Source organism: Etheostoma cragini, chromosome 22 (genome assembly GCF_013103735.1).
Source record: "Etheostoma cragini isolate CJK2018 chromosome 22, CSU_Ecrag_1.0, whole genome shotgun sequence".
Classification (NCBI taxonomy): Eukaryota; Metazoa; Chordata; class Actinopteri; order Perciformes; family Percidae; genus Etheostoma; species Etheostoma cragini.
The window spans coordinates 11,636,452-11,645,879 of NC_048428.1; positions in this window are offsets into that span (position 1 = coordinate 11,636,452).

Here is a 9,428-nt window from a genome sequence, read left to right on the forward strand (position 1 = left end):
TGATTGGCTGCTTAGAAATTAAGTGTTAACGAGCAGTTGGACAGGTGTACCTAATAAAGTGGCCGGTGAGTGTAGACATGCATATAAATGCTAATGTCAGCATGCAACAAAAGCACTAAACGCAAAGTACAACTGAGGCTGACTAATTAGCTTTACAGGTATTTGGTCGTCACAATCCAAGGTATTGAGAATATTGGAAAGTTGAAACACTATTATTTTATATTGATTACAACTCATCCTGAAGAGAACATGCATGCATGATTTTGAGAGGCATTTTGCTCAATGCCACAGATGTTAACCTCATGGTGGTGCAGAAGGACGAGTCAGGCTATTATCTTATGCAGGGACGTGCACAGGTATGGGCTATTGTTGCCTGGGCAACTGCCCGTTTGCCCTGGTTGGCTTAGATGCCCCTCTGGTAAAAAAGCCTAAATAAACTTTTCTTTCATTTTTTTTTGCGGTTGTGGCGGCATTAAGACAATAATACGGCAATCATAACTAAAGTTAAACCGAATTAAATCGCTACATCATCCAATCTGGCCCTCAGCGATTCCCTCTGCCCCCAGTCACGTGACTCGGTTTATGTTTTCACACATGAAGCGCCGCAGATTAAAGAGGGAAAGCCTAATTTCTAGATTAGAGCAACAGCCCCTCCAAATGTCTGTGCATGTCCCAGATCATCTGGGAACCATAAATGTCTGCCCCAATAATTCATCTACATGTTGAAGTATTTCTCAGGATAAGTCAAATCTTTCTAATAGTTGTTCTAATTCAGAAATCTAGGCCTCCACAAGACTTGCTGAATATTTAAAACCTAATTAACTATATAAATGGTGTAATTACAAAATAGGATTAACTGAAGACAGTAGAGACATATCAGTCTGCAGTGTACAAGTTTTAAAAGTTGTTTAAACCCTGGAGCGAGTTAGGATGTTTTAGTCAGTGAAGATGTTGATTATGTTAGATGATATTTGCAACTTGCTTTTATGTTTCAATATTCAATATTAGGTCTTTAGCAGGATTTTTTTTTTCTGGAGATAACAGCATCGACAGCAGTTAGTCATAATCCACTTTGTCAGCACGCAACACCTAACACAGATTGTTCAATATGCAAGACATTTTTTTTAACTGATGCCAGGAGATGTAATGTCATAAAGCGTCTGGGCTTTTTAAAAGGTATTATATTGCTTTGTAAATAATACACAAGATAGTTTGGTGAAAATTACAAGCTGTTTGCAACAGATTTAAAGAATGAAATATTTCTTTCCTCTCAATCCATTATTCATTTGGGAGTTCATCAGATGTCGGGGAGAGTCAACAGAAGAAGAGACATCCATTCTCAAGCACATCATGTTCAGTCATTTTCATTCGCTTTAATAAGACCAGGATGGTACTAACGAAGCAGACTTTATCTGTGCAAGTCAACATTTTAGGTTGCAAAACGTTAATTATTTCTTAATTTTATAGTATTAAGTTTCCCTCAGGAAGGGTACCGATTTCCCAACCGCGACCTCTTGGTCGGAATCGGCAACAAAATTAATAAACAACCTGACTTTGTTGATCCAAGTTCACGCTTCTCACTTCAGCAACACATGTATTACCATAATAGCTACATGGGGCCACATCAGCCCCCTGATTGATTGGTTAATTGCTCAGAATCCCTCAACTGTACCCCAGTGGCCAACTGGTGTCGCCTTAGGGATTTTGGGATTGTGGCAACATTTCCCCATGCCATCTCATTCAGTCCCTCTTTCTGCTACTCTTCTACAGAGCGTGAAGCATGAGATTGGATTTACAGCATAATGGAATAAAGCACATTGTTTCTCATCTGTGATAGAACCCGACTTGTCCAGCTGGAAAGTTGATCAAAAGCTGTGCATACAGAAAGAAAGAATTGTGTTATTCTTGCCCTCTTGTTGAGTTTTCTTCCCCAAAACAGTACATATTTGGGTTTCTGGGTGCTGACTCTATTGATTTGCTTTGTTGTATTATGCTGGGTTTTGGAAGAAGAGAAGGAGTGAATAAAAGAGGTCTTCATCAAGCGATCAAAGGCTCTGATGTGACAGGTGTAGTGTTTTCCTCCAAGAAGCCTGTGGTGAAATTTGTATAGAACTAGACGTGATGAAATTCATACTCCTTAATTTAGTGCATTGTTGTGGCAGCTGTGATGAAGATTACTTAGCATTCTTGGCATTCATGCCATCCCAATGTGAAACTTAATCAGCAAGAATGTTGTGATCTGCTTTTCTTTGAGATCTTCAGAATGTCCATTTTTCTCTTTGACTCCTTCCCTTTCATTTCTATTAACTGACTTTCATCTCAGTTAATTAACTCTTATCTGCTCTACTGTTAAAATGATAACACTTTCCAGTGTCACACCAATGCATAAATAACAATGTTGCCGTGCCATCTATTACCATTTTATTTTCATTTCCATATCCACGAGGTATAAGCAGAGCAAAGAACATCTATGTGTTTGGGTTGAAGCAATGAGACTGTAAGGTCAGACTAGATGTAATTACTCGGAATCTTAATGACTTCTTTTGGAAACTGGCGCTGGCAGCCCGTCGTTCAATTTATGTTCTTGACTTTTTAGTTGCTCTTTAACAGTGTGAAAATGCAGAAGTTAATCACTATCTCGTTGCACTGAACAGCACTTGGATGAAAGCTGCAGGTGCCTCAGTCTGGAAGTATAATAACAATTGAAATTAGCATTTTAATTGCATTATAATGTGTTGGGTTTCTGTCCATACCAGTGCAAATGAGACACAGAGTAAGTATGGTCCTTTACCTGGTTCTTTGTGTAGCGAGAACACAGAACAAAACCTTCAGAATAGCCCTGGTGAAGTCTAATGAGAGAATAGGAAGAGCAGTCGATTCAAACAGGAGACTGTCTTAATTCAAAGGAGAGAGGGTAAACAGTGTTTCCAGCAGCTTTATTCCAACTATTAACTTAAACTTTCAAGACTGTGAAATCCTTTATCATTAGGCCCTGCAAGAAGAAAGGACTTAAAGCAACAGAGGAGAGAGCTGAGAACGGATAAGACAAAAAATATTTGTTGTAGTTGGACCTGTGGTAAAAGATAACAGTCTAAGTAAAGCTAGACAATTCATTGATTTACAGATCTACAAATAAAAGATGAAAATGCTTATACATAACCCCTGACTTATCATCTAATGACATTATGAGGTTGACATTTGTGGAGTAAAATGTAAAAAAACTAGGCCTATTGGATGGATAGCCAACAAAATTAGGTTCAGACAAAGGAATATCTGATTCCCAACCTTTGTTCTATCGCCTTCAATTCTTTTGTTCATTACCAAATACCTGGAAAACTAATCACATTCCCACCACCCTCAGCTACAACTTAACTACTTTGTGTTTAGTGCTAATGAGCCAACGTTAACACGTCAACACGATAAACTAAGACGACAAATCGGGTAAACGTTTCCCCTGGTGCAGCATGTTTTTTTCTTTGTCACATGCATAGTACATTGAAGATCTTTGAGTTTTGGTCGGTTGGTGAAATAAAACAAGAAATGTGTAGATAGAATCTAATGCTCTGGGACATTTAATAGACCAAACTATTCATTTAGAAAATAACCCGCCGATTATTTGGCAATTAGCTGCAGCCTTTTACTTAAGATAATAAGCTGCTGAAATGGTTGAAGGAGATATTTCTAGATTTTATATAGTTTCAAAAGACAAAACACAAATTAACATCTAAAAGAACCATTTTAACTTACCAGATCTGGGTAAGAATTTAAACAACCCATTAAGCATTGCAAAAATCCACTAGGGCCTCATAGCATGCACCCCCATCTTGTCTGATATAATACTGTAAATAGATGAAAAAGGTCGACCACAGACAGACAGGTGCTGACGACTCATTTATTTTATCTCACGTCTTAAAAGACAGAATCTCCAACATCAGCAGTTGGCAAACACGCCACATCAAAAAGAGTGTAGGAGTGGACGCGTCCATCCTAATTAGTATAATAGAGTCCTGATATTTGACTGTGCGTGCGTGTACACACCCACACACACACACACACACACACACACACGTTCCAACTTTATCCTTGGCTCTGGAAGGATGAAAACTATTGGCCAGTTAAAAACGCATTAAAATAAACAGAAGCTGATTTGTAAATACACACACACACACCAAGCCCAGCTGTAGTTTTGTGACATTCCTACGCACACAATCCAAGAATATTCCTGGTGATGGCAGCATGAGCAATCTTGGCACATGTAGTTGAATTCTGCATAGTCAATGTAAACGGCTCTGACTGCCTGTCATCTTCTGTGGACTCAAACTTCAAGCTTGTAAGTCATTTCTGTGAAGGAGCTCCAGTTATTCAGCGAGTAGTTTGACCAAAAAAACATTGTGATTCAATTAAAATGTAAATTCTTGCTAAGCTGATAAACAGGAACAACAGTCCTCTCAGTTTCTCAGGCATCAGACAGAAGGCGTCTTTTTTTACAAAGAGACCGGAAGTTGTTGTTTTGGACAGCAGGTGACCAGTGTGTCCCACCAGGGGAATTAACATAAGGTCAGGGGGTGGGCGGGATTCCAGCCATTCAGAGGGATTTACAGACTGATCTCCTCTCTGCTGTTTCCCTCTCGGCTTCTCTAGCTTCCTGCACACCTATCTTCTGTGTATTGCAGGTCTTTGTTTGGTGCATTGACAGCTCCCAGAAAGACTCATTCTGGTTCGCACCTTTGAAGTTTTTCTACTAGCGGAGAGACATTGTTTCGCAAGGAGCTGACACACTTTTAGACTTGTGGTACTTTAAAAAAAAAGTCGGCAAAATGCATGTCACGTCGAACCCAATATGCTGAAGGGCAAATGCAACACTTTGGAACACTGAATCCATATACGACTTGCAACATTTCTTTAAGTCAGATACATATTTCCAAGTTTTCAAATTTCCCTTTTTTATCATTCATATTATAGTGGTGGATACACCATTGCTGTCAGTTGGGGACATTATCCAAGATTAAAAATGCAAAACACACTGACTCCAGTGGACAACAAATTACCTCTGGGAGGAGTGTACCGTTTGTTTTGCCATTTGGTGTGATTACAATAAATACTTGTGCGACTTAGAATGATCATATCCAGCAGGTTCTAACAAATTCTTAACATTCAACAACCTGAGCTTGATTACCACCTCATCCTGCTCACACACACACTGTCTGCACCAGGTGCTCATCCTTCCCTTGTGACATTCAGACATCCTTCTCACTTATCCTGTCATCACACAGACACGGGAGCAGGCCCGTCCCTGCCCTCTAGATCACATCAGTAGTGGTGGGCCAAGGAGACATGATGAACCTGCTTATCATGATATTGTCACTTGATGTTGATGAAAGCTAGTATGGACAGCAGTGTTTTAAAAACAACGTGGGAAGCAAACAGCACACTCCGTCCATATTACTGAAGAGAAAACCTGCTTTCACTCTCTTAAAAACTTAATTTCCTTCATATGACATTACTGACTTGTCTCTTGACCAATCACTAAATACCAACCACTCTTTACGAATCAATATTTTTCAAATGAAATAACTGAATTAAAATAAGCATGTCCACCATTGGATGATGACGGCCTCCAGAAAACTTAGGATGAATCATACAAAAGTTTATTAGTATTAAGTACTCAGATCCTTTACTTAGGTTAAAAGTACCAACATACAGTACATTAACATTAAATACACTGACTTTAGTAGCAGTGGTAGTAAATGTCAAGAAGTATTTCAGCTTAATGTATGTGTAATGTATCAAATGATGTATTATCATACATGGCATTATTAGATTGACAGTGCATAAGTAGCATTTTATGGGTGTAGCTGGTACAAAGGGAGATACTTTTATCTATTTTATATACAGTTAATTTAGGCTGATAGTTCCCTAAAAAAAGAGTCAACAGACGGAGGGGTGGGGAAATGATGAATGGGAAAGAGAAAGAGAGATTATTTAGAATCGTCCCTAAGCCCTTTTAGTGACATATTTGGAAGTGTTTCCTCCTAGGGCCACAAACAGTTATTTATATAAAACATCTGGGATATTTAGAGGAGCAATTATTCTTTGGTGCAACTGCTAACAACTCATAAACATCTGAAACGTGACACACACTATATTGTTTTTGTACGGGGTCACAAGGCAAAAACGTTGGAAACCGCTGATTTAGTTTTTAATAATTATGTTTTAATGTAAAGTATTGATATGTAAAGTAACTACATATGAGAAGAAAATATTTCCCCCTGATTTGTACTTTAATAGAAGTATAAATTTGAGTAAAATTTCAAGTAAAGCTTAAGTATTTCAAAATTATAACTAAGGACAGGGCATGAGTGAATGTACAGTGTCACTTTCCACAGCTGTTTGTCTTTACTCAAATGCGAACCAAACTGACAACAAAGGTTAAATAAAAGTTGTGTGCCACTGAAAGGCCAGAGAATCAGTTTAGCTCCACAGTCCACACTTTAGTTAGCAATTTACCGTAAACTGACATGCTATGTGCCCAAATGCGGACATGATTCACTCATCCACTGAGGCTTATTATCTCTGATCATATTTGAACAGATGTTAATGTTCGGACACTTTGCAGCTGCATGGCAGGATATCACCCTCTCTGTAAACAGGTCACAGTAGCTGATGTACAAACATCTTTAATATTAAATATTAAACACACCAACTACATTTTTCATTAAGTTTGAATAAGATGGCCACTTGCCAGAGGAGCTGCTAAAGAACTGAAGTTTATCAGGAATGCTTAGTTTTCTATATATAATACAGTGGAAGTGCCTCCAATTTCTTATTGTTTTATATACTTTAAAAGCATATTACAGACTGTAGTTAACTGGATATTGGGTTAAATCACACTGAACCAAACTAAGAAAGTACAAGAAAAAGTTATAAAGGTGTTCCGGCAGAGAAAGGAAATCTGTTAACAGTTTTAAAAAATCATTAACGTTCCACTGTTGTGATGTTTTACAGTCCTTGCCCAAGGAGGCCATATGAATTTTTGGCAAAATGAAAAAGACAAATTTAAACTAGTGAAACTACTGTGTATAACTACTGAAGGGTACCCCCTCCTGCAATGCAGTGGGAAATGAATAACGGGCATATTTTTTTGACATCTTGTCCATCCTCACCCATACCTGGAATGTGCCCTTCTTGCTGTATCCACGACCACTGCATGCATACCTCGTTCAAAATACTAGTCACTGGATAGGTGCTGACATGCGAGGCTTGGAATTGCAATACATCTTTGACAGACAACACAGGGTAATTGAGCCGTCTATTCCGTTTCTCAACGGCCTTGACGACCTCAATAGTCTTGGAAAGGGTTCAGTGAATATCCTTGAGGAGTGTTCTGTGTTGTAGCCATTATACAGCTGTTTATACCAGGAAAAAAATGATAAGTACAGTGGTTTAAATGATGGATTGATGCCTGTTTTCCAAAATGCAAATATTTCCCCTGAAAGCATCAATTACTCAAAGCAAAACCAGTGCGCAGCATACAGGAGTGACAAACACAGAGTGCTTATCTAACTATAACACACAGGAACACACAAATGAATGAAGGCTGTATTCTTGATGGATTACATTCATTTTGATGTTTAAAGTGATATGTGAATATCTGTTTCAAAACATAGAATCGATTAAGCATGCAAATTCATTTTAATTCCTATATATTATATACACACACACACACACACAGCATATATATATATATATTTAAAAAAAAGGATGAGAATTGGATTGTGGCTCGTTTTTGCAGTTGGCCATGCAATTTTACCCGACTTGTCCAACACACATATTGCTTATCGAAAGGTTTATAATTAAGTGTTCACACATTTTAAATTATTCAAGCTCGATATGTATGCAGCTTAGTGATGCAGCAGCTGAGAGGCTAAGATATGAAAAATGAATGTCCTTGAGTATACACTCTGCAATACATTCCACAAGAGGGCTGTACAATTGATCTTGATCGATTGTACAGCCCATTCTTATTATTTTTTTCCCCATCTAAAGTATAAAACTTCGGAACAAATCTTGATGCCAATTTCTGTCAAAAAGATGTGTGAGAAGAATTCAATCGATACTCAAATGATAAAAAACAACACGAAGAATGCATGACAAGAGCACGGTCATGCATCAGCAACAGGTACATGTGGTTTAAATGATCACTGGTGCAAGACTGCTCTCTAGTGGCACCTCATAGGTTTCCTTTTTTCAAAGTTGGTCACAAAACAGTAGTCACATGTTCATTTCAACAATTTTTGGACACTGTAATCATCCGTCGTGTCCATACAGGCTGCAAAGACACCAATTCCTAACAGGATTCCCATGGGGGACTAAATCTACAGTAGCCTACAGATTTCTACAAAAAAAAGGCTTTTAAAGAAGCTCGTCTTTTTTGTGTGTAGGAGCAGGGTAAAACTTAAAAATAAATTTGCAGGGTTATTTTGACATGCATTTTACGAGGGCACACAATGTTACATATGTAGTTCTTTTTACTCATCACACAGCCTGGGAAACACATATATAATGACTTCTGTGGCTCTGGGCAGAGCGTTCCAAAGTTTGAGAAAATAACTAATTAACTCATCAAGATTGTATAGGTTTAGGCTTGAGACTTATAACAGAAATAGAACAGAAACCTTTATCAAACAGGCAAAAATAAAGAAGTGGTACACTGCAAAACAGAAACAAATCATTAGGAGTGAGTCTTATGAGTGCGAAATTAAGGAAATGGGTCTATTTTGGAACCATTGTTTGTCTACAGCGCAGGAGACATTAATTACAAGTGACTTCACAAGGCAAAGCAAAAACAAACTATCACCAGCAGAATTATGAACAACAGTTTAATACAGAAAACGGATTTCCCCCAAATCAAAACACAAAAGTCAATTCTGCTTCACTCGTAAAAGCTACTACCGTAAATGGAGAGATCGGATATGTCAACCATCATGGGAATGAACATGAAGTTATGTGATGTCATTAAGTGATGTCAACAGAGTTCAAAGCTACATTCGGATTTGTACCTTGCAGCTTCTCTGTTGCATGCCTCCGATTTTACAACCACAGGAAAGATTCTTTAAAGGCATCAGTGACCGAAGCTCTATGATTTGTCATTACAATACGAAAGATTATCATTAAAAAAACATTTTAAATGCAGATTCTCCGTGAAGATCTCCCTTTATGTACTTCCCCAATGCCCCAAATACATTTATACAGCGTTCATTGTTCTTCTCTTTTTTTAAACGTTTAGAAACTGTACACAGATTACCTTTTTGCTAAAACAAACACAGGAAGCAGAGCATCGTCTCAACAGTGTTATTTACGGACATACTGAAATACAGTTATCCAAAAAGCAAAGTAACAACCTTTTCCTAAAGCAATACTAGAACAGA